Raw genomic sequence first — 26806 nt, 5'->3', positions numbered from 1 at the left:
AATACTCTCTCTCTCTCTCTCTCTTTGGAAAAATAACCCCCAATACTAGTGTATACATATGCATGCTATATATATATATGTATATCTAAACGTACATATGTATATACGTGTAGACACACACATATAAATACGTACACCATATTTAGTTATATATTCTATATGCTATAAAATACATAAGCATGCTGTATATGTAACTGCTGTAAGGATATGTAGTAGACATACAGTAGCAGTCCCCGTTGTCATTGTTATTGCTTCAGTGCAGCAAACGTTTTGAGGAGTAATGGCATTAGATCACTTCTCCCTTCCAGTATAAATAAGCCTCATTTTCCGTTTATAGAAAATAGCTTTTTTTTCTTTTTTTTTTCTTTTCTTTTCTCTTTTAAATTTTTTTTTTGTTTGTGTGTGCTGTCACACGGCATCAGCTGTCCTAGCTAAGCACTGACTAGATCACCTGCTGGGTGAAAGTTGAACCCCATGGAGCCAAATCTGGGTGCTGGCTCCTTGTGTGGACTTATGCACCCACTCCACAGCTGCTTCCACAAACACTTCTGTAGCACTCTCTCTTCTGGAGGACCAGCCTTGCGTGCTGTGCTGAAATGTCTATAGATCAATTCCACTGCAATACAGACAAAACTTCTGTAAAAAAAATAACAGCTCTTTTGTTTTCACAGAAAGACTGGAAGAGATATATTTTAGATAAAAGTATTTTTGTCCAAAAATATCAAATCCCAGGAATGACAAAGTAAGGAATTCTTCTGTAAGAAAAGAGTAAGCTAAAAGTGTGGCTTTGGGAATTTTTTTAATGCTTAATAAATTCTAAAGAAATAATTCGAGTAACAAAAAGCTATTTTCCAAATCACCCTTGTTTTCAGGGATTTGTTCAGAAGTCTGAACAAAACAGACTTTTTTTTAATTCTTGAGATGAATACACACACATTTGGATAAACAATTATTTTTTTAAAATTCAACCAAAACAGCTGGCAGTATCTCCTTCCAATTTCAGTTTAATGGGGCATTATAAAACCAGACATTGTTAAAATAACAGTAAGACCATCATTTCTCTAAAACTAACCCATTCAATGGGCTTGTTATTAAGTCAGATTATAGGCATTTATGCAAAGTCTCTAAAAAATTTATGCAGGTTAAAGTTTTCTTGACTTTGATTCAAAATTAATATATGTTTAGAACCAGAGAGGGATTCAAGTTGGAAGGAACCTCGAGAGGTCTATAGTGCAACTTCCTGGTCACAGAAGGGCAGAAATTAAACTAAGACTAGGTTGCTTAGTGCCTTTCTCAGTCAGGTCTTGGAAACCACCAATGAGAGGGATTCCACAACCTGTTTCAGTACTGATGATTACCCTTGGTAAATCCATGCTGGGTCTTTCCAGTCACATTTTTCTCCTCTGTGTGCCCAGAAATGGCTTCTAAGAGAACTCGCTTTTGTGATTTTCCCGAAGTGAAGCCACCAGCCTGTAGCAGCTTGGGTAGTCCTTGCTCTTTTTGAAGATAGGTGCAACATTTAGCCTTTTCCAAGCCATTAGGTACCTCTCCAAATCTTGATGGCCTTTCAAACTTAAAAAGTGGCCTTCCAGTGACATCACCCAGCTCTTTGAGCACCCTCGGGTTCATCCCCACTGGCTCCTGAGACTTGCATGGCCTGGGATTCCTCAAGCAAAGATCCATGACTTGGTCCTTTTCCCCTATTCACAGTTTTTTTCACCTTGAGGCACAAAGGGCTGGGACACTTTGTTGGTGAACGTCAAGGCAATGAAGGCATAAGTAGAATCATGGAATCATTTTGTGCCTCTTCTACAAGTTTTTTAAATACCTCCAGGGATAGCAGCTCCACTGCTTCCTTGGGCAGTCTGTTCCAGTGCTTTGCTTCAGAAGAGAAGGGATGATGACCAACATCAGATCAACTAATATTATCTCACTAATCCTCTGCAGATATGGCTGCCCAGCCAGTATCTTGTGGCTGGAAGTTACCAGTAAAATTTGGGAATTAGGACTGTGTTTTTGTCCATGTCCACTAGAGCTCAAGCCTATTTCAGGGTGGTGCTGTCAGGTCTAACAATAATGCAGTTCATAGTGATGATGAACAGAAACCTCAAAAATAATTAACAAGTGCTTTTATTGCCGTTTCCCCTGAAAGATGCAGACAGCAGCTAAGACCATTAGTGAAGTTGTCTACGTGGAACATATCTATACATATGCTGCATTTACTCTTTGAATTGCAGCTGTGATCCTCCAGGTCTCTGTCTTATGAAAATTATAATTTTTCATGAGGGCTTTCATGAACTAAACCAGCTGGGCAGTAAGTAATACCTGGGCTGAAGCAGGTGGAAATAAGAATGCTTTGCCTCCACTTCATTTAGAGTAGCTACTCGTAAGCTGATGTATGCTCCTAACTATGCACTTATCTGATCGTTTCAGTCTCCTTTCACAGGCTGTGTGTGCAGTGTATAAGGATCTGAATCGGAAACTTGGAGGTTTGCCTGCTGGCAACCAGCTGTGCCCAAGAGTATCAGCTCTTCAAAGTGGGCAGGGCACCTCACAGAGAGTGGCGGGAACTGTTTCTGGTGAATTTTGGAAGCAAATGTGATTGTCCTCTCTACTCCTCACGTGATGAGTTCCTTACAGCTCTGAATTTCCCTCTCTGCATTTTTCCTCATGTCTTCCTGTCCCTTTATGTTTGCGTGATATGTTTGTAGAGGACAAAAAAAGAGAATACTTGGAGCCACACGTATGTATAGTTGTATTGCAGATGTGTCTCTCAACCAAATTGCTAGAATGGGCACAGAACTGCAGAAACAAACGCAGATTGTTGTTTTATGCTTCAGACTTTCTTTTTAGTCTCAAGCATGACAACTTATTGAAGGCATTAATGAAGAGGCAAAATGAAATGAAGCTTTAAACAGAAACAGCTGCAACCTTAGCTGTGGAGGAACTTGGAATTAGGCAATAGGACAGTTTATTAAAATAAGAGGGGAAAGCTACTTTGCAGACCAAAAAAAAAAAAAAAAAAATCTCATTCGGAAACATTACCTAGAATCAGAACACCTCCCTTTGAAAGTGGATTGACTTGTGTGCTCTTGCTCTTTATGAACCTTAAACAAAGCCACAGAGAACTGTCTACTCTATCGATGAAACCAGAAAGTGCTGCCATAGAGCATTTACCTGCATTGGCTTCAGGACCCCAGAGAGAACAACACAACCCTGCACTAGCGCTTGAGGCAAAAATGCAGCATGAGGAGAAAATAACCCTTGTGTCATGCTAAAGCACTTTTCTTTTTTCAAAATAACCAGGCTTTTTCTAGGGAAATTTTCTAAGAGCTGCCTGTGAGAGTTTTTGGGGAGACTGGAGGGTTTATGGAGCCGGTGGGTTTTCAAGTCAAAAGAAGGGTGCTTAGGCCCCATGGAATCAGTAGTCTAACTGTGAGTTCATCTGAGACTGCGGAGGTTCGCCACTTGCACCCGAGTTGTCCTTGGGCATCTTCCACTTACTCCATATAAAAGTATAGGTCAGGAAGAAAAACAGGATTTGATTTTGTGTTTTGCTTTCCAACTTGAAAAATGTAACAGCTGTAGCGTTCACTGACACAATAGCAACAGAACCGAACCCACCCATGAAGCTAAAGGTTACTTAGTAAAGTTTAAACACTAAGTAAATGATGGTGTTGGGGATCCAGAAAGAACCCGACAAGCATCTGCTGAACTCCCCCTGTGAGGGGAGAACTCTTAATATTCCCATCTAGGAGAAGAGGCAGGAGTCAGATTCTGCAGCTGAGGGGCTTCTTCCTTCACTCCAGGTGAGGAAGGAGCTGGCTGCCTTCATGGAGCTGCATGGTATTGTCCCTCTCTGTGTGTTGTTTCTGCATTTCTTTATAATTTTGCATAAGTTTGTTCTGTTTCTCTGGTAAATGTTTCCTTGCCTATGCTTGGAGTGGGAACAGAGAAAATCTCAATGGAAGATCAGACATGTTTAGTTACTAGTCCTCAGCAGGCTTAGCTCCACTGGTCCCACTCCTTTCTCTTTCTGCGGCTGTGAGGTACTCAGCAGAAGAGTTACAGGTCTTGGTGACCCATGCTGCCTGTGGGGCTCACGTCCATGTGCCCTCAAAGTAGGCGTTTTGGCAGAGGACAGAAAGAGAGACGTGGGCCGGAACACAGGTACAGGTCGAGCTCCGTTGAAGACCCTGTCCCGTGTGCTGCACACGGTGAGCATCCTGTTTATTGCTGGAAGTTTTTCCTGAAGACATCATCTCTGCCCGACACAGCCGGGGCGGACGGGGGTCCCATAAGCAGCAGCCGGGGCAGGAGTGGGACGCGGCGCAGGGCTCAGAAGGGCCAGACCGAGGCTTGGCTGCACCTCGGGAACGATCGTTCCGGAAAACAGCCGCTACTCGATCCCTCCCCGAAGCGCAACTGCACCGTCCCAGTGCGGCAGCGCCGCTGCCCGCGCAGCCCGGCGGGGCTGGCATCCCCGCGCCCCCGACAGGGGCGTCCCGCGGCGACACCGAGGTGCAGGCGACACCGGGAGCGGCTCTCCCCGCCCCGTGTGAGGAAGCAGACGAGCCTCGCCACCGCTGGACCCGACGGGGTGTGTGTGTGTGTGGGGCGGCCCGCGACTACCCTGCGCGTCGCGGCCGAGGGGGGAGTGACTCTGGCAGCCTGCGGCGAGCCCAGATAAAAGCTCCGCTGCTGCCGTTTTCCCTCCCCTTTTCTCTCGTAACTTTTTTTTTTTTTTTTCCCTCCCTCTCCCTCCCAGCAAAGTGACGCGCCGGCGGCAGCCCCGGAGCAGCCCCAGCGCCGCACGCCGCCATGAGCCCCGCGGTGCCGCCGTCGGGCCGCGCTGCCGGGGACTGAGCCCGGGCGCGGGGGACGCCCCGAGAGCGGCTCCGCGCCGCCGTGGCGGGGGCTGGAGCCAGAGGCAGCGAGAGCCCAGGCAGGACCGCCGGCCGCCCCGCCGTGCCCGGGGCAGCGCCCGCCGCGATGTCGGCGCAGAGCCTCCTGAGCAGCGTCTTCTCCTGCTCCTCCCCGGCCGCCGCCGCCCCCGCCGCCGCCAAGAGCCTCTCCAAGCGGAGGCTCCGCCAGACGCGCAGCCTCGACCCCGCCATCATCGGCGGCGGCCGGGAGGACGGCGAGGGCGCGGGGCGGGCGGCGCGGGCGCGGGCCGCCGGCAGCCCCCCGGGGAGCGCCGCGGTCCTCGGGGCGCCCCGCCGCCCCACGGCGCCTCCTTCTCCACCCCCAGCACTCCACTGGAGCGGTCGCCGCCGGGCAGCGCTCTCTTTGACGAGGAGAGCCTCCGCGGGAAGCGGAGCCCCGGCTGCGAGCTACCGTTCTTGGCGCGCACCCCCTCCGCCCTGGCGCTGAGCGGCACCGCCAGCCCCGCCAACAGCATCTTCTCCTCGCCCCGGCGCTGGCTGCAGCAGAGGAAGGGGCAACCCTCGCCGCCGGAGCCTCGCCCCGCCGCCTACGTCGTGTGGAAATCGAGGTAGGCACGCCCGCCCCCGGGGGACGGGCACTCGCCGCGCTGCCCTCGCCCCCGTCGTGCGCCGCCGCTGCCCGCCCGCCCGTCCGTCCCGGCGGGGCGGCCTCGCGGGGCTCTAGCAGCGCCCACCCCGGTGGTGGGTGCGCGGCTCGGCCAGACCCCGCGCGTGTCCGCTCCGTGCGGCGGGGCCGTCGAGGCCGCCGAGATTGTTGGTGCTGGGAGCTGGCATCTGCGGCTCTGGAGGGTCGGATATTTGACGTTCCGTCGACGGGTTCCATGTGTAGTTGTCCCACGCCTGTAAAACCTTCCCCTTCCAGTTTCACACCTCTTAAACTGAAGTATGTGATGGCTTCTAACAAGATAGACAAATTATTTTTAATGTGCACACCCAGTGAGCTGTGATTTATTTGACAACGCACATGTGTCAAAACCACATGAGGAGCAATTGTATTCCAAGACAAATCCAGCTTTGCAATGCAAATATTTATTCATTTAACTTGGATGTCGTCGGTGTTGGGCTGCAGATACCATACCATGTGGACGAATGTTTTCAAAAAATGTAGCGTTGTTTCCTGGTAGCGATTGCTCAGCGAGTTGGTTATGCTGAGCCCTGTGTAGCAGAAGAAGAAGAAGAAATTTTTTTGTTTTAAGAAATTCTCCATCCTGTTCATGGTGATGAGGCTTCCGGCTTAACTGTTTAGTAGTGCCTTCTGGAGAACTGGGATCAGAAGGCAGCCATTTCCATTTCCATTTCCATTTCCATTTCCATTTCCATTTCAGATGTACTTACTATAAATAGTCAGTAATAATTAGATGCATCAATAAAACAGTCCTATTGTTGCACTGGGATGTGGAAGTCCTTGTAAAATGGTTACTTTACGCAGTGATCTGAGATCCAAAGCCAAACTAGGCACCATGACAGCACAAGATTACAAAATGTAGTTTTTAAGGGCAAAGGCTGCCTCTTACCTGAGCTCCCATATCCCCCTGTTTGCTTGGAGTATAAAAGTTGTCAACATCTGCCAACTGGGATGGAGTGTCAACATGTGGGTGGTGACTTCAGGCATGCTGGCTAATGTTGAAAGAGGTGATGAAGAATTTTAGCAGTTTTTAAAAATGAATTATTATGAAGTCTTGTAATCAGAAGTTACTCTTAGCAAGAGTTCATCTTGATGCTTGAATTTTAAGATAGTAAAAAATTCACGATGTCAAAGAACTTTGTGGGAGTTGCAGCATCAGTGGCAAAAACCCGCCAGTGGACAGTGAGATAATAGGTGGTCACACTAATTAAGGATAAGTTTGCTGCTTATCCACTTATGATTTTATAGGGTACATCAAAAAGTATAAGATACATAAGATTTCCTGCGCAGAGTGTCCTGACATAGTCCGAGACGCACAGCACAGTCTCTGATGTGTAAATCTAAGCAGATTTTCTCTGAATCTATTTGAAGGTGATGGACACTTGGGGCATTTTTTTCAGATCTGTATGTTGTCAAAACACATAGCACAACACATCTTCAGACTGCAAATTGAAAAATACTGGGTCCTTTCTTAATATGGTGTGTGTTTAGCATTTTTAAATAGTCAAACCTTTTTTTGGGAGGGATGTCATTGTCCCAGCTGTCACAGTGGTGAGGCTGTGATGCAGGAGCAGGGTGTGCTGGCCTCCTGCAGAGGGTCAGTGTTGTCACTATGAATTGGTAGCATTTTATGTCAGTTGTCATTTAATGTGATACTTGGTAGTTTCAGAGTTGCTATTTTCAAGATGATATACAAATATGAACTTACTTATTCAGCAAAGACATGTACAAATTATATTAATCTATATTTTAAAAGAAGCTGCACATTCGTAATTTTGATCTTATTCCCCTTCATATTTTAGGGATGTGTCCTAATGGTCATTGAGTCTGGTCTCATTATAAAATAGCATTATTACTGAAGGATTTAGTTGTTTGCTTCCTATTTAGCGTTTATTTGAAAAGGTTCAGTTTTTTGGAAGCCAAGGATTTTTTTGTCTTTGCAGCTTCATCCTGGCTGCAGCAAAGAAAGTGTGCTTGAGGAGGTGAAAAAATCCACATTTTATTGGGTGAAAAAGAAGTAACTGCTTATAATATTATAACTTTAAAAGGTCCCATTATTCAAATTATTGTATTCTCAATAGGAAATCTGTAGTTCCATTTCTATTCAACTTAGGAAATGAAATACATCACAATGATGATTTTACTCGGCTGTAAAAGACAGCTGAACAGATGACTGCCTAATGAAAATGAACATTGGAAGTTTTGGTTGTGGTACTTAAAAATTCCAATCCTGTTAGCTGGGAGTAAAATAAATGTTCATTGCAAAATCTGTTTTCTTTACCTTCATTCCAACACCTTCAGTGTAATTGCTCTTTTTAGAAAATATTGCTCTAGAGCCACTGTGGAAGCAACAGGGTTATGCACTAGGAGATACATGTGGGAATTATTTTCTCCTCCGCTACCTTAATGTGTAAAGGAGTAAAGAGAAGTAAAAATGCCACGGAGGTTTGCTCTTCAGAACCCCTTCAGTATTATAACTTCTGGGCAGGACCTCCTGCACCTGTCCAGGCTGGATCTGTGTGGTGGCACCTAGAGGGACATGCTGAAGGTGGGGTTTGCAGCCTGCGCTGGGTGAATCCTGCCAGGACAGCTGGTGCCTTGGGGCTGCAGGGGTAGGGGCACCTGGCCCAGCTCTAGTCAGGCTTTAAAGCATGCATGCCCTACTTATCTGGGATTTCTGTATATGAGGCCACAATGCCCATACTAACTTTGTTATGAGGCCATGAGAATAAAATGGATTGCTTATTTTACCTTTTTTGCATTGTAATTCTTTGACTTTTGCATTTTATACCACAAGCCTGTCTATTGGCCTAGGGAGAGAAAGGTTGCTGCTAAGTTCATGCCACCATTCATAAATAATTTTTAATGGAATGCCTGAATGCACAGGGGATTTCCAGTTTCAGCAGCAGGTCACACCTAAGTGTGTTAGCCCTGTATGCTTAGGTCCACAGATTTTTGAATGTGAAGCCTCATCTGACAGAGGTGTCTCTCACTAGTCCGTGACCTGGTACTTCTTTATTGACAGGTTGTTTTCTTCACAATAATATTTTACAACTGTAAAGATTATTTTTGGTAGAGCTTTACTTTGCTGACAGCTATTCATTCACCTTTCTGCTTATGTATATAAGCTGCTTAAATAAAAAAACCCATTCCTGGGTCTGTGGAAATCAGCAACAACATTTCCAGTGGTTTCAGTAGGACAAAGACAAGGGGGATTTTTAATAAGGGGAAAAAACCCATTCATCCTCCATTCCCAGCTGTCCTTTTATGCCATTTTCCTTAAAGAAAATTCACTTTCACTTGCAAAATTAAGTCTATTATGCTTTCATTAAGTGCTTTGTATGCTCTAGTGACTCTCTAAGTAAACTAAATATCATGGACAAGATGGTAGAAATATCTAGAAATACCTTGATGCCTTGATTCTGCCAAAATTGGTCACACATTTATGCTAACATATGTGAGTAGTCCTGTACAGGTTAAAGATGCAAGCATTTACATTGACTGGCTGAAATACGTTTGCTGGGTCCAGAATAACTCAAGATTAATAGATCTGTGTGAAGTCTCAAGTTGTGTTAATTCTTCTGCTTATTTTTCTATCTTAAAGATGGTAATGGAAAGCCACAACATGTGTATAAAAAATATGGCAAATCATGGGAATGTATCCGAGTAATCTATTTGTTATGATGAACCAAATCTACAACTTAAGCTTCAATGGCCTGATTATTTTGCTGTCATAGTCTGTGTGTAACTAACTAATTAAACATTACCATCTCCAACTAATATGCTTTTTTTGGGGGGGGAAGCTGATTTTAAAGCAACGGTAGCATAACATCTGCAGCCTTCCCAGTTGCATGCCTGGCCCCTGGGTGGCAGGGGGCAGCATCCTTAGTTTGCAATTTGCTTCTCAGTGAAACCGGGTTGCTGTGGTCAGCAACCTGTCAGCTGTCAGCCCTTCGTCACCTCCTCCTCCTGACTCAACCTGCGATCCCCTGGGTCGCCCAGAAAGGCTTTCCGTTGATCACTACAGGAGGAGCTTTCCATGGCATGGGAGGGAAGGTTGCACTTGTTCCTCACCAGGTTTTGGGGGAGAAGCCAGGAGTTGTCCAGGTGTCTCCTGCGCTGCTGGTTGGCCAAGCTGTGACAAGCTGCAAGGATGTTGGAGAAGCCAATCTTTGCTATCAGAACAACATTAGTTTAACTGAATTATTTTATAGCATGGCCATCAGAAGTAGTGAATGTTCACAGCACAGGCTTCAGCTGACAGGTGCCTTGGGAGGTAAGTTCACTGCCTTGATACTTCAGAGTTTAAGTTCATTGGGAAGGCAGTGTCAGATTCTCTCTTTCATTGTAGCAAGGTGGGGGTTGGCTTTTCTCTCAGGCAGCCAGTGACAGGACAAGAGAAAATGGCCTCAAGCTTTCTCAGTGGAGGTTCAGGTTGGACATCAATTGTGAGCACAGTGTCTGTTACCCTTAAGCACCTTGATACCTATCCCAGGGATTTTGCTGTATGGATAGAAGACATGTTGGAACATACTCCCTTGCAGAGCTCTGATTAACTGTCCTGGAAGCAAAATGAGGGTCTGGCATGTTTAAATGGCTAACTTGCATTTTTTCTGTTGAGGGGGATTTTTAATGAGATGTGTGAGAACTGTACTTTGGAAGATTTTTTTTTTTTAAGTAAAAATCTGTGTGTGCTCGTATTTACCAGTGAACTAACTGTTCTGCTTTATTTTCATCCATAAGACATTCCAAACCACTGGACACACAGATTAGTCTCAGCATAAGTCTGTCCCATTCAATGCTGTAAGAGTTCTATAATAGCAAAATTTGGTGGGCAGGAATGTTGTGGGTCTCTCATGACAGGAATGCCATTAAAAGTAACTAAATATATTCAGTATTTCTGATTTTGGCAAATGTACTCTTCCCATTCTCAACTAAATTACGTCTGAAGACACTGGATGAAAATATGGGGGTTGATGGCTAGGACAGACAGAATTCTTCAAGTGTGCATTGCTTAAGTAATGGGAAAGGAACTTGTGAAAATAATAGAAATGAGACTGAAAAGTAATTTTGAGTAACCTCTAAAATATTAACAATCCAGACTGCTGTCTTGACTTCATGGTGGAGTTGAAGCACATTTAGTTTTGCAGACTATTGTATGGCAAGAACTGCAGCTGTGACAGCTTGCAGGTGAAGAACATTGCAGAAGTTTCTTCTGCAGTGTTCTGGCTGTATAAGTGCACAGGTATTAAGCCTGTTTGGGGGATTTTTTTTCCTTCCAGATGTAAATGTCGTAACTGAAACCAGCAGGGAGTTGTGAGCACATAGAGCTGAACAGTCATGATGGCATAGTAGTAACTTCAGTGTAGCAGTGTCAAAGTTGGAGAGTTGAAATCTTCATGTAAAAAAGGTACTAAAAATCAAAATTATAATGGCAATCCCGTCTTAGTCTCTTTAAACATGATAAAACACCACTCATGTTTGATTCTTTGGCTATGTGGCACAGTATTCGAGAGCATAAGGATTACTGAAATTGAGCTAACATTTTAAAATGTACCTTTTGTACCTCCTGGGTTACACTGGTTGCTAACTGAACCAGGTGTCTGGATTGTGGAAGAAGAGGCCAAATATTCCATTCAATTTATGGAAAATGGAAAGGGAGCAATAAGGAGGTTCAGGGCAAGGTTCAGACTTCATTGGAATTTGACATTGCAACTCATTGGCCAGTTGTGGAAGGTACTGAACTTTCATACTTCAACAGAGTACTAAGATGTGTGCTTTCCTTTTGGCTGGTGACTACTAATCAAACCAGAGTACCAGGAAGGAAGCAAAGCCTTTAGTTACCATTCAATCTTAGGAATTTACTTTCTTCACCTCTCTTTAAAACTGTTGTATTAATTATTTTCTAAATTTTTTTAAGCTGTGCTGGTTCAAAATAATTTCTATTATTTTTTCTCTATTCTTATCCTGTAACGATAATACATGTCAATGGAGATGTATGTGGAGGCTTTCTGGTTGAGTTTTAGTTTTTCCTAGATGTATACAGACTGGCTATTTCAAGTTACACGTTTTTTCCACTCCAGTTGTCAGCTAAGAATTATTAAATCCCTGGGAGAGTTGAGAGTGTTTTTGAAGGATTTGATGAGCTTCCAGTCCCTGATGCTTGCCACATTGTTGTACTGGAACCAGATGTTGGGTACCACATGTTTGTGTTTTTGGACCTAAGTAGGTTAGGTACTGTGTCTCTGGCTCATAAAACCAAGCATCAGTTTCACACCCTAAAGCTGTCATCCCTGGGTCATCATCCTCACAGTCCTGGCTATGGGAACAGCTTGCATCAGCATCCCCAGTTGTGAAACCAGAATTGTCTTTTCTGGATCTTCCTACTTCATCTCTTCTGTATCCTCTCAAAGAAAAGACTTTCTGACTTAACTATTTACCCATGAGGACTCTATGAGTGTGTAAAGTCAAAAAGAGATTTTTGAGCACTGCACTTAGTGAGGATGCACATGAACGCTCATTCCAATGCAGAAACTCTCCTGATGGCTGCTGGGAACTTGCTTTTCTCTTTCTCATCTGCTAAGCTCTGAGTTCCTGTTCCATGCACTTGGATGTTTTTAAGCTGGGCTTGTCTTTTACCCATTTCTAGGACTCCTTTTTATGTGTATCTTCAGTTATCCTCCTTGCCAAACATTAAAAAGGACGATACTGTGTCTTGTTGCATTCCTCACCTGAAATTCATACTGAAAAATAAAAAAAAGCTGCTTTACTGTAGCTGTTGCCTCCTATTTGGGTTGGCCAAGTCTAATGTTAATGAGTACTTTTGTTATCATAAATGGACAAATTGGTTTTCAGCAAAGTACAGAGTATGTTACAGACCTTGCTAACAAATGAAAGATTTAGTTTTAGGTTTTTTAGTGCAATTAAGATTACTTTTGCATTGCCTTGGAGTTAGCCTGGACTTGATTTTCAGTGATGGAACTGTACCTCTGCTGAGCGTCTAAAACTGATTTTGCAAGAGGAAGACTAATACAAATTTTCCATTTCTATTTTCAGGTTTTATTTACTTTTTCCCTTTGTTTTCTACCACTGTTGTAATATGGCAAGATGATTTCTGAGCACTAACTTTTTCGTTTTTTCTCTGAAGGGTAATTTCAGTTGAGTAGCACCCTACTGAGAGTAATGTGGTGAGAAACCAGTTGGCCGTGCTCTGTTCAGTTTTCATTTGCCTCTCTCTGTAAAAGTTTAAAAATATTCCTCCTACAGGAAATGTTTTCAGTTCTGTTATGTCTTTTGCTTCCCATAGGAGGTATTTCTTTTAATTTATTGAATAAACCCATAAAAATTTTGGCACAATAGTGTCTTTGGGCAAGCTGTTTAAGAGATCTCACCATCTTCTGTTTTTAGAAGATGTGCAATTGTTTCATTATACAGTGCTATGAGGCTCTGGGGCCAGCTGACAATTACGTGGAATGGGAGAATTTGAAGCTAAAGAATGTGGATTGGCACATCTGCTATCACTTCTCAAATGTTGTTATTTTGATTGTTTGAATCTCATGTTTATCTTTCTTAAATCATGAAGAAATCCCTTTTCTGTTTTCCCTGTCTTCAATCTTTAAAGGATTCTGGGTGATATTTTGCTCTCAATCTCATCACCACAATTCCTTTTGAAAGTGTATGTGTTTATAGGAAGGCTAAATCCTTGTAAGGTCCTGGTTGGAAATCAGCTCTGTTTAACTGTTAAATTAATTTGATGACAGTGCAGACTAGTATTGAAAGGGGTGGTGGGGAAAGAGAGACTGGGATGGATTACATTTTCATGTTCCAGAAAAAGACCCTATCTACTCTGTCATAAATTAGAACAACATGGTTGAGTTTTCTTGTGGCTATTTCATAACACTCCTACTGACAAAATATGGCCTGCCTCTTGCTCATTGCTTCACTACTGTTTCTCAGGCATGTGTTTGTGTCTGCATCCAGTGACAGCTCTTGTTCCAGCACACCACAGGGACACATCTTGTAGGTCTTTAGAAGGGGGTGGCGGACTCAGAAATGCTACATGGAGTGGGTTGTGCCAGAGAGTGGGTACCAAACCATAGCAAGCCAGGAGAATTAGGCAGCCAAATTACTTAAATAGACACAATTGGAAGTTTTATTTCAGAGATAAAGTGCCTCAATTCTGTAGTCACTAAAGGAATGCAATGTAATTGGCAGCCAATACATATGGAGGGTTTTAAAGCAACTTTTTAATAGAACAGTTAGGAAGATTTACATTGGCAAATTTGCATATTTTAGAAGTCTCTGGCACGCTGTCCAAAATGCTTCTTGATGCTTTTCTCTGCTTGAGGTATGAGCACATACGATTTCCTCGCTTTGTAAAGGCTCAGATGGAACCTTTCTGTTTCGCAAACCTCTCCTGAACAGAGGCAGAGTGAATGTAACAGATTAAAATACTTTTCTTTCTTGGAGTAAATTACATAACAGAGTCTCCCACCTGTTTTTTAGCCCAAAAGCAGGTAAATTACACCACCTCACATGGACCAGAGGAAAACGAGTTAATCTAACTCCTTTAGTGAGCTGTGGAAGGTGCATAAGGTGAAGTGCAGGATACCTGCATACTGGGCTGCATGAGCAGAGAGGTAACAGGCAGGTCAAGGGAAGTGACTTCAGCCTTGTGAGGCCCCATCTGGACTCCTTTGCAGAAGGGAGATGTTGACAAACTGGAGCAAATGGAGTGGAGGGCCATCAGGACAATTAAGGGATGAGAGTACTTAATGCGTAAGAAAAGGATGAGATTTGTTTCAGCCTGGAGAAAAATTAAGGGGGGATGAAAATCCACTTTTACTACCTACATGGGGACTAAGGAGAAGATGCAGCTGGGTATTGTCAGAGTTGTACAATGACAGTCACAAGTTGAAGCAAGAGGAATTTTGAGTAGATCTAAGTAAAAAAGCATTCACAGCAGGAGTGGTTAACTATTGAAATGGATTCCCCAGAGAGGCTGTGGAATCTCTGTTCTTGGAAATTTTCAGCCCTTGACAGGTCAAGGCCCAAAGGATTCAATCAAATTTTTAGGATGAGACCCAGCTTTGAGTAGAAGATTGGACCAGATGACCTGCAGAGGTCCCTTCTGACCTAATATTTTCTGTGATTCTGTGACTCAGAGTATCGTTTCTTTCCATGGTAGAATGAAAACTGCTGTTCTCCCTTGTGCTACAACATACCTTTGATGGGACAAAAGTTGCTGAGCTACAGAAATTATGATGCTCTCCAGCACCAACATTTGAAGCAGGCTTGTAAGAAGAGTAATTTCTCTCACTCAATCATTCTCCAAAGCTGCTGGTATGTTTCTACTCTGTGAGGCATATCCTACTCTTATGCTACTCCTGTTGTCTCACAAATGCAAAGAAAGCCAGGGTGGCTCTTTAAAGATGTCAGTAAAATTCAAAACAAAACCACAACCAAACCCTTCTGAAATTCAAGTGCTTTCAGAGGCACCTGGACAGTGCTCTAGCAGAACTTCAGCAGGGATTTGGCAGGGAAGTTTTAGCAACTTCTTGCCAGGTCAGCCTGTCAGCTCATTTAACCAATCCAGCCTGCTTCTTCCGGCACCAGGGAGCCCAGGGCTAAAAGGGCTTATGCCTTCAGGACAGCGTGCTGTTAGGACAGACTTGTTCTGATGTTGAGCTGTGCCCTTTTTTGTGGCTTAAGTTTAAAAATATTGAAGATTTGGCAAAACACAGTTAACTTTTCCTACCATTTCATGGTAATTCATTGTGCTCATGACAGGCCATATGATGCGCTGCCTAAAACACTTCAGTTCGATGACTGTAATAAAATGATGGTTCAGAAGCATAGCAGTCAATTTAGCTTTTCTAACTTTCATTTTTGTAATCTTGCATTATAAAAGTAAAAATGATCCGTGAGAGAAATGGAAGAAGGAAAAAAATTGAAGAGGTATGCAAGAAGGAAAGGAAATCTCCTGCTGAGCTTTGAGCTGGGAATTGCATCAGATACACAGAAAAATAGGTGTGGTAATAGGACTGTTCAGGATTTGCCTATATTGTCTTACATAGCAAGAGTTTAACCTGATACTGACCTTACAATTTATGAGCTTAAGGATACAGTTACGTAACTGGGATCAGTCAAAGCTAAACTAAACTGGAATAGGCAGATGGGGCCACACAGCCTGGAAAAAGCTGGTACCAAATTGGCTTGCTGAAATAAATGCTTCCATTCTGCTATTTAAAAGGAGTACAGGTCATAATTTGCTGCTGTTTACAATGCAGCAGTGGGCTTTTTTGAGCTTCTGGATCATGTTGATCAATATCAGATCTGTGTGTCTTTTCTGTGCTCTTGAGAAATGATTTTGGCAAGTCTACATTTAGCTGGCAGAGGTTTTGTCAAGCAGGTGCAGCCTCCAGCATCAAGTATGAAAATGGGCTGACAGAAGTATCTTGCCCACAGTAAAACAAAGCTACGATGGCTTGGACTCACAACCTTTACAGTCTCAGTAAGTACGTTTTTCCTTCATGGATCAGAACATAAGAAGAGGAAAAGGTGATTCACAGCTGTGTGGTTCAAATAGAAGAGGTAAGGAAGGGCAGAAGGCAACACAGTGTGGTAAATGAGTAGCTAAGTGAACACCAGGCTGAAAAGCATGATTGCTACTGAAGTTCCACCACTGCTGGGCAGAGAAGAGCTTTGAGTTCTGCTTGGGTGTCCCTGCCCTGTCTTGCTCATGGTGCAATGTCCTGGTTTACTGCTGGGAGCGCTGAGGCCAAGATGCCATCCTGGCGTGGCTCAGCATGTTGCAGCTCTGCCTGCCACATCTCCAGGCCCTCAGTGTGGTTCAGTAAGATGAAAGGCTGGTGTTGGACCCAGCCATGTGTGGTCTGTACTGGCTGCCACAGTGCTTTGTGCTCCCTGAGTATTTCTCATCATCATCTCTGTGATGGGATTTTCTGAAGCTTCTGACTCACTTTTGAAGATGAACCTTGAGTTCCTAGATTATTTAGATAGTTTTTAAAATCTTATTCTAGATCTTTTGTATTGTTACTTTTTGCTAGTGTAATTAGTGCCTTCTTTCTTCTTCCTTCTCAGAGAAGGAGGACTGTAATGCTGAGGTCTTCCACATGAATGACTACTATTTTTTAGCAGTAAAGACGTCTTAGGCCTTGTTCATGTTTTCTTGTGCAGTTTTTCATTTTAGTAGCACTTTCAGCTGTTGCTGTTTCAAATGTGCATGCTTTGTTTGTGCTTGTTTTGTGATGATAGCTATGTGCTTTAGGACAACTTGCTATATAATATTTGCCTTCTACTATCGTTTGTTGTTTTCAGCTTGTACAGCTTACCTGTGTTTAGAAACACATCTGGAGGCTGTATCAGTGCATTATCAAAGTCCAAATGTGTGCACTTTAGTTCTTTAAACCGGTAGCATCCAGCTGATCAGATGGTAAATGGAAATTCTGATTGCCCTAGAATGTGGGATCTGGCATAACTGCCAGAATTAAAAAGAGAATATCTGCTGCTCTTCGGTAACTTATGTTCTGTGATAGCTGGCCTGGAGGGGACTCTCAGGGAGGGAGCTAGGCTGCACTGCTATATTTATCAGAGCTTCCTCTCTGGAAGTCTTTTTAAAGCAAAGCTCTCAGGTGTTTGAAGGCCTGGTTGTTTGGGAATCTGTCTGACAAACTGGCTGGAAACTAGACATAAATTTGCTTATCCTTCCGTTATCCTGAAAGGCTGTCAAAAGGTACAGCTCTGCGGAGACAGTGAGTGGCCACTGCAAGAGGAGTGGGTGGAGATAACAGGGCATGATCCTTATTGCCTGTGGTCCACAAACACAAACATTTCTGCCAAAGCTGCTGAATCCCAAAGGTGGGGTATGGAACAGAGAGAACCCTCATCACTTGGCAGGTTGAAGAGCTGTTGAGCCCTGGGAATAGAAACACTGGGAGCAGCAATGAGCTCATCTTTATGGCCATACTGCATTCATGGTGGCCATGGTCTCAGGTGGTAGGACGCCTTTCTTAAGTGGTTTGAGCTCTTGGAGACCCTTCTTCTGGACCAAGTCCAGCTACTTGGACTTAGCATGCAGCATGAGATTTAACCATAGAACTTTTCTGAGCTGAAGATAGCAGGCTTTAGATGTAACTTGAATTATGGTTAAAAAGACTGAGATTACTGCAGTGAATTATTTATTTCTGGCTCCTTTAGAGTTTTTTGAAATATACTCCCTTAGTTTAGATAAAGGCATTTAATAACCATATTGCTCTGCTAGAGGGTGACTGGCCCCTTAATTAAAATAGGACGAAAGCATTTGTAGGAAAGCAGGAGCTCTTCTTGTGCTGGATCTGACTCAGACAGATGGAGGTGGAGTGGAAGCCAATGGGAAAGGAAAAACATGGTTGGCAACATCTGGGCCAAATCAAAGCAAAGCTGGATGGGAGCAATTTGTTAGGACGTTCCCAAGGAGAATGTGAAGATTTTTGTAGAAAATACATAGCAGGGGGAGCTACAGAGGGGCTTGCTTGCTGACCCCACTTGAAAGAAAATCCAAGGCTAGAGAAGGCTGAAAACAGAAAAGCAAAGGGGAGTTTGCTTGGCATGCTCCTTGGAGCCAGTGATAAAGGGCCGGAGGAACAAGCGAAGGGATTTGCTTCCAAGTTTGAGTGCTGGGGGTGTTGGTGCAGCAGAAGCAGCTGCTGAACTGTCGAAGACACAGAAAAAGCAGCATGTGGGGAGTATAATGGGACCTCCCATCAGGTCCAAAGGTTTTTTTTTTTTTTTTTCTCACTATTTTAGTTATTTTATAACCCAGCCTTTTCAGGCAGGGAGACTAAGAAGCCCTGCTGGGAGGGGCATGGAAGATTTGGGAAAGACTGGGATGACTGAACAGAGATCTGTAGATCAGTGAGCATGCTGCGAGATGGAACTGGATTAGCTGTTGTGTTAATGCACTCAAAGTGCCATATATACATTTTGGGATAAGCAATTGAATTGCTGGGGCTTGTCTTAGAAGTGGAGATTATTTTGTGCAGTGGTGAAGTGCTCTAATTTATTTGTCAAACCTTAATGAAGCCTGGAATTGAACCTCGGAGGAGAGAATTTGGGAATTGCATCTCCATTATCACATCTTCTGTGAGGTGTAGTTGCCCAGGAAAGCTGGGCTACAAATGTTTAATGGGAGAACGGGAAAGAGTTTAGGAGCACAATAAGGGAAAAGGAAACTAGAGGTACTTTGGGATGGTTGAAATTATAAACTGCAGGAGAATTTAACTTCTGTGACAAAATATTTTGCCTGCAAAATACATTTATATTTAAATTGTTTCTTTCGCTCTAAACTTGAAAATTGTGTTTGCTATGTTACATTTTTGCATGGGAAATACTCTTTGTGTCTGGATCCTTTGCTGCCGTGAGTGATTGCCACATGGAAAAATGTTAGTTTAACCATTTCACAGTCATTTAAGTACATCTGGAGTCCAGGTTATTAAAAAGCTGTTACTTATACAACATTGCCGCGTACAATGTCAGGGAAAAGAAAAATAATATAAAATGTACTACTTCTTAGTAATGTAAGTCAAGGTTTTATTGTCCATCTCTTTCGTTTTGTCAGGAAACATCTCCCAGCTCTGAGATACTGTTGCCTGCAGACGAGACACTGCAAAGCTGGGTGGGGGAAGGTTGTAGCGGGTAGAGCCGGGGCTCCTCAGACATGTGTCTGACTGTTCACTGTGGTGAGTCAGTGGGATACTGGTTTGAGTTCCAGTACAGCAGTTCCACAGTTCCGTATGCCACCACACCAGGGACCACCGTGCTTGGTTCAGATGACATTGGGTGTCCCTACCAAACTCCTTCAGACGCCTCCTGTGGAGGAACTTCCAGGAGTGGTTGTGAGATCAAATAGCTGGAGGTCATTCGCTTCCAAAGAGAACTGGAGGGCTTTTGCCTTTACTTCAGAGTGAGGAATTCGTGAATTATGCTCAGCTGGCGCAACATCAGTGTGTAGAAAAGGATCTAACATACTGAATTTGAAAGAAATGAAGAAATATTTTTTCTATGCTTTGTATTAGGATAACTCTGGAAATACTCTGTTTCTGATTTTGCTTTTGTTCTTCCTAGCTTTTTAGGAAATATTTGAATTAAAAGGGTTGAGACAGTGCTCAAGACCATTAAGGGAAAAACTAATTTGCTCAGCTTGGAAAAGGATCAGCTGCAGATTTTGCTTCAGGGACTAAGAAAGTTTTTGCATTTTTCCTCTTCCTCTTCTGGTACTGTGGATTAGGGCTACATCCACTCTGTAAGAATATACACTTTATTTACAGTATGCACAGCTCAGATGTTTCTTAAGAGTATCTTTTGACTTCCTCCCAAAGAGTGGGACAGAAGCAGTGGGCAGGTGATTGCTTGGTCCTTAGGAGCTGCGTGGGGGTGGCTCATTGAAGCACTAGGAAGAGAGAAGGCTTGAGAAAGCAGTGTTGCAGATGAGCCTGTGGATTTGATGGCTAATCCACGCAGGAGTGTGGGAAGTGTCTGCTGTGGGGGCTAGGTGTCTGTGCCACATGGCCCTACAGAGTAGGGTAGTGGGGTTTGGCAATTGCTGCTGGGTGTTCCCCTGATGGGGGATGCAGCATTAATTATTTCTGGAAAGCACACAGGCTAGAGAAATGATATTTAGCTGTTAGGTAACTGGTTTAAGTTGGGCTTATGCCCAAATTAGGGACAAGACAGTAAAAGTGAGTGATAAGAGTATTTGTTATTTCTCCCCTGACTGTGGGGGATTGAGAGACAGAAATATGCATCCAGCAGTGTGCAAATCCATATAGAATCCAGAGAATTTGTGTGGGCATTCCTGCGTCACGGGTCACCTTGCATTGCAGAAGTGATTTTTACATTACCATAGTATCTTGGCACCCTATTTGTGGGTTAGGACATCACTGTACAAGGTGTATAAATATCAAGAGTCTTTTATTTCCAGAAATTTTACAGAAGAGACAATAGATAGATACAGTTGCGCCAAGAATTGTACAGAGACTGTTTTGTGATATTTAGTGGCCTGAGCAAGCAAATGTTCGGCCTTGCTACGTTTTAGAGATTCTTAAACCATGGGGACAATGTTATAATAATAATAATAATAATAATAATAATAATAAATATTTTGTGGTAATTTCTTCAAAAATGAGGGGAGGAGATAAATTCCTAGTGTGCAAAACTGGGTGACAGAGACCTGACATGATGGAATGAACATAGGCAGTAGATGAGGATGATGGAGAGGATGGGCCTAGTTAAGAAGGAAAATGTTTAATGTTTGATGTGATAAAAGGCTGAGATACAATGGAATGCTACACAGAAAAAGGTGGCATCATCAAAACCAAAATGCCTTTGCAGAGCATTGTGGATGAATATAAACAGATGGAAAGGTGAGGAAAGAGAATACCAGAGCCACCGAGAAGAAAGCAGTCTGCTTAGGATTTCTACCTGGGTTTTGTAGTGAAAAGGCTGTGCATTGATAATTTGTGTATAAATATAATTTCCTTTAGCTCCTAGACAGGGGTCAGTGATAAGAAGAATACTGCATATACTGACCTTTGTTGCCTTCCTGCCTCCCTTTCCATAGGCATCAGATTTTCTCGGTGTCCTGGAGACTGTGTGTAGATGCACAGTGTGGCATGGTGTAAACTCTGGTCTAAACTGAGAAGCTGATGCAGTTTATGTCTGTGCCACAAGATCTGTTAAGATCCCACAGTAGTGCAGCCACAGCCCACAGTGACTAAGCTAAGAAATATGATAAAGCCTAATAGTCTGGTAAATCACAATAACAATAAATTAAAAGTAAATGCATTTAAGGATCAGTCTACTTTTATTTCTATAGAACTAAGTCTGTTTTGATTAGCACGTATTATACCTTACTTGGGTGGTGTTGGATCGTGCTTGTACTGTGAGAGGAGTTTGACACCTTTATGTGTGAGATTACCCAGAGATGAAGCATAAAACCAAGTTCAGCTCCTGCCCATGTAGGGATACCTCACCAGCCCACTTGTTTCCTGTCCCAGCCTGGCTGCCTCTCTGACTGCTCCTTGCCTGGGGCAGTTTTACTCCTCTTCCCAAGAGGTGTTTTACAATCTTTTTTTATCCCCCTGAGCAGTGTTGTTGTCACGCCATTGGTCTGGTGAGTGTGTGGGATGGTGCTCCTTGAGAACCAGTTACCCAAGTGCTGTGGTAGATGTTGGCTACCACCACAAGGTACCACCCCCTGTGGTGGGCGACTGAATCCTGCTGTCTGGCTGACACCTGATACAGCCTGATTCTGCCCTTTTGTCTGGCAAAGGCAGAGGAATCATCATCAGAAAAGGAAGATGTTATATATGTGATTTTAAGTACACAGATTTAAACCTTAGGCAGAAACACTTGTATTTAAAAAAATTTAAAAGCAGCAAAAGAATGGCTTGATGAACAACGCTACTACACAAAGCAATTCCTTTTGTTTGAAAGTTATCCAGTTTATTCCAGGGACCTTTTGCAATGTTTTCTTTGCACATTCAATGTCTTGCTGGAGAGCTGGCATCTTGCTGTGAATTATTAACACTTACCTAATGGGTGTTTACATATGTTTCCCTTGAAACTTAGCTCTGTAATTCAGTATGAAAACATTTAGTTTGCAAGCCTGTGCTTTAATGAAGGTGGAGATGATGTAGAAGAAAGTGGCTGTTGGTTATTTATGTGTAACAGTTGTGCTGAACCTCCTCCAGTGCTGCTATTCATGAACTTCAGGGTTTCTTACCTGTTTGTTATGACCACTTAACTACTTCTGAACTGTTATTCTATCAGCAGCAGTGATAGTAAGCCTCCTCTCTAGATACCTTCTTCAATGTTTCTGTACGAGAGGGTAAACCAGCCTTCAACCATACACAGTAGTCTGGAGCGCTTCATTCCCTGGAGCCCCATTCCTGCCCATACCCAGTGCTAGACCGCAGCAGCCTGTGGGGCACAGAGCCAAGCACAGCGTTTGTCTTTTTCAGCACCTCAGCCCCCTGACAAGGAGATGTGCATGCCAAAGCTTCTCAGTGTCTTCATTTGGATGGGTATCTTTGTGTTCTCCATTTAGGATCTTCTTTGGGGACAGACTGTCAAGCTTCCTCCTTGTAATAACATCTCTGGGGGAAGCTGGTGGGTATTACAGCCAAGGTTGCATGGTTCCTGGTCCCAGTCCTGCTGCCCTTCAGAACTGTCATGCTCCCCTAACCAGGGACTACTTCTGTGAGAACTTTCTTTGATAAGAAGGAAACTTACTTCAGTAAAAATTGGTTTTGCAGTGGCCACTTTGTAATACTGGAGAAAAAAAAAAAAGGAGAAAAAGCTGCAACAAAACCACCACAATATGAAGACCCTTCTCCATTTAAGAGGCCAAATATCTTACTTGGAAATACAAGTTCAGGAATGTGACTTGAATTATTGGTGACCTTGTCACTTGAGAAGAAGAATTAATTGTTACCTTTTGTCCTTGAAGATAGGGATTTCAGTGCCTTGATTAGATCTTTGTGTGAGAGGTTGAGAGTGGAACAGGCAACTCCTGTTTCCGATATTTCAGCCTCGTTAGGGCACTGAAGGCTTTCACAGAAGTCCCTGCCCTAGTAGTTAGCCATTACCAAGAGGAATATAATGATTTACCTTTTTCTGAACAGGACAGCAAAAAGGATCCAGTGGCAGATGCAGTGAAGCCTGTTCTGCCAGCTCTAAATATGTTGTGTTGGAGGCAAATACACAGAAGCCTTCCCTGTGCAGCAGTTGTGACTCGTGGGGCAGCTCTGCACACCCAGGCTTAGCCACTGCAGGGTTGGTCTGCAGCAGTGGTGGCACTGGTGACACAGCTGAACATTCCTGGCTGTCCTTGGGTGTGTGTCCCCCTGCCCTGCGGGATATCTTTCTCCTAAACATGTGCAATCCCATTAACAGGACAAGAAAAATTATAATCTCCAGTGAATATTTAGCATGTAAGATTTTGCATACTTTTCTTTTTGAATCTTTTTGTCTTAAATGAAAGTAACCAAGTTGAATCTTAGAATTAGCTGAAGTACGTATTTCATCTTAATTGATGAATCTCTTTAAACTATTTTAAAAAATAAAAACTTCAATTTTAAAGGAATACAGTTCGCTCTCCTTAAAGGCATGTATATCAGCTTTTGTTTGATTTCTGATCCTGGGCTCCAGTTCTGCTCATAGACATAGTGGGAGAGAGTTGCTCACCTGAAGAATTATTAGTATTTATGGTACATTTATCCTGCTAGAATGTGTCCGACTTGAAATAGCTATGCTTTGATTGTTTTGCAAAAAAAACCCACTAGTCTGTAGGAAAAATATTTCTAGTCAGAAAACCAGAGATTTTTGTAGCAAGTTCTGCTTTTCAAAAAAAAAATGGAAGATTGTTATGGCCAGCAAACACGAAGCTTTATCAAGCAGCATCTGGTGTTAATTGCCACAGTTCATCTATTAGTGGTGGTCTTATTTAAAACATGTCTTAACACCTTGTGGAATCAGTTAACTATTACTTTGCAAATGACATGGTGTTTCAACAGATGTGTAAACACCCTGCTCTTCCTAACAGGAAAAGGTCACAAATAACTCAGCTTTAAAATTAGGGTTGATCATATAATGCTCATGAAGGAAATGTGTTCTTTTATACTGGAAAAATACAGGGTATCCTGGTTCCTATTTTGGGACTGAAGCAATGTAACTTTTTTGTCAGGGAATCATAACACATGGTATGTTTTAAACGTGTTTATTTTAATAAAATGAAAAGTAACATTCAATAAAAAAAACTGTGGTATGATGTTGTCAGTCAGGACTCTGTTGCAGTCTTCACTTGACAGTATTTCTTTCTGTCTGTGATGGGGGTTTGTTTTTACAGTTAATTTGCCTTCCCGTAGTAGGGAGGACTGTATTTATTAGATCTTACCCTGCCTGATCTAACCTGAACACCTGCTGGGAAGCTGTAATACAATGTCAACTGCAGCGGTGAGATAAGGACCTGATTTGCTTTTATTTGACACTGTTTCATATTTACCATATTTCTTTAAAAAAACATTTTGAAAATTTTGGTTTGTGTGCATATTTGTTTAAGCTGTCCCATCAATCACAGCTGTGTTTCACTTCCATAAGCAGTGCTGTGGCTGACTCCAGTATGTCCCTGCATGAGTCTCTTGATAATCTTTTATATAAGATGTGATCTGTCTCTTTCCAGACCTCATACATCCACAGGCTTATTTAATTTTGAGACTTCTTCCACTTCACTGTTCTTTTTTCTGTAGATAACTCAGTACTTCATGGCTTAGATAGATCTTCATGGAGACACTCATTGGTATTGCAAGAGGAGTTAGCAACATTCATCTAGAAAGTGTGCTGCTCCTATGACTTGCTCCAATGTATGATTGATTATTCAGTTATCTGTCATGCTGTTTGCAACTGGTCAATGAACACATGAATGCATTTATAAGATAGTATTTATGACAAAATACTTCTGATATTTTTTGTATGGGGTATTACATAGCTTTTCTTAGACGTTTTACCATGCTTTGGAGGCAGACAGTTGACATGTCATTCATGTTAGAAATAGCATTCAACAAGATATGAGTTATTGTATCTCTATATATACAAGCAATATTGTGTTCTGAATTCCTTGAATTGGAAGACATCACTCATTTTTATGTTTCCATATAAAAATAATTTCACCTATACATGCTGAGACCAGAAACAAATATGCAGCTGAAAAGATTTGAAAGAGCAATATCCATATATCATTACAAATATATTTCTTGTGCATGTGTATATTCCTGTATAGTTTTGTGCATGAATAATTTGTGTGTGTTCAAATGCAGGACAGAATGTTTCCCACGTTTGTCTCTGGCTGGCTGAATTTTATGTGTGAAAACTGGACAAACATAAAGATTCATTATTGGCCTCACATCTGAGGAAGCTCTAGAGCATAATATTTTCCTCCAGAGTCTTCTTTAGGCTTGTTTAGTAAATGAGCTTCAGATCTTCCTGTTCAGTGCCATTCTAGCACAGGAGGAGGAGCTTTGGCTCGTCGAGTACTGACTAGCAAACTGAGACGTGAGCGTAGCACGTCTCCACATAAGTGCCACGTTAGGACAGGGACGTGTTGGGGAGCTGATCCCCATCTGCTGGTGTCAAAGAGCCACCTGAATAGGTTCAATCTTGCTTCCCTTGTGTGTAACTTTTTCCTTCATGTAGAAGTGAAGAGGCAAGGGAGTGGGGTGAGAAGGTCTAGTGTGAACCAAGGTCCTGCCCCTGGGTAGGGAGAAGAGCCAACAGGACCGAAGGGCACAGAGGAACTCCCAAGTCTGTCACTGAAATACTCCATGTAGCTAATTTAGCTGAAGATTTGGTTTGGCTGTCTCTTTACATTCTTAGGGTTTTTCTGCGTATTAGGCAGAAAGCGCTGTATAACTGGTGACTTTTATTATGTGACTTTCACAAGTGCTTTTTGATTTTGCATGCGACATGTCCATTGCTTTTTCAACAACAATGCTATTATGTTTAGAGTTACAGAAAAAAATGTGTACAGCATCACGCTAGAGAAATTCTGGTGATTGTGTACTTACTTAATGACTGCTTCCTACTTGAGCTTAGAGTCAAAGTTACACAAGAAATTTTATCATCGAAAGTTTCTAGGGTTGAACACTCAGTGTTCTGTGAGGTGGCCTGTCATATGGGATTGTGCTTATCAACTGCCAAAATGCTAAGCCTGAAAGAGAAGGATGCCTGTTTTCTTTTTTTTTCTCAAAGTCAGTCTATCCAGATCAGAATTCTGGGAATATTCAAAAAATAACAGTTACTCTGTTACAGTTCTATATATGTGTGGAAATGTGGAGTTGTTGCAGTTGATTTTTTCTGGTATTGTTTTATTTGGCTTTGTTAATGGTGAGCTGCCAATGAAATGATTAAAATTCCACCCACTTCAGCACAATCTGTATAAACATGGGCCTTCAGAAGGCCAGGGCTCTTTTAGTTTTAATCTGAAATATTTTCAGTGTTCATACAGTGTCTTCATTATCTTGCTTCCACTCTGTTCTGCTTTATTGGGGTCTGCTCCTTTAAGATGATCCAGAATGCTTGATGCTTCCCTGGCTAATGGCAGGGGTAGGCGAGGTGTCCTCTCCTATTCCCTGTCCGCAGTATCCCTGAGGTCCCCGTTGGCTTTCAGAGCTCAGCTGAA

General features: G+C 42.8%; 1 protein-coding gene across 1 annotated transcript in view; it reads left to right on the top strand.

The window, feature by feature from the left end:
• Positions 1-5318: 5318 nt before the first annotated feature.
• Positions 5319-26806, top strand: part of ARHGAP6 (Rho GTPase activating protein 6) — a 314794-nt gene continuing 293306 nt past the window's right edge. Inside the window, exon 1 of the mRNA XM_039550379.1 lies at positions 5319-5494. The gene's annotated coding sequence lies outside the window, so the exon portion shown is untranslated. The remainder of the gene's footprint in view (positions 5495-26806) is intronic.

Source organism: Corvus cornix, chromosome 1 (assembly GCF_000738735.6).
Source record: "Corvus cornix cornix isolate S_Up_H32 chromosome 1, ASM73873v5, whole genome shotgun sequence".
In the NCBI taxonomy this organism is placed as follows: domain Eukaryota; kingdom Metazoa; phylum Chordata; class Aves; order Passeriformes; family Corvidae; genus Corvus; species Corvus cornix.
This window is presented reverse-complemented; position numbering and strand designations above follow the sequence as displayed.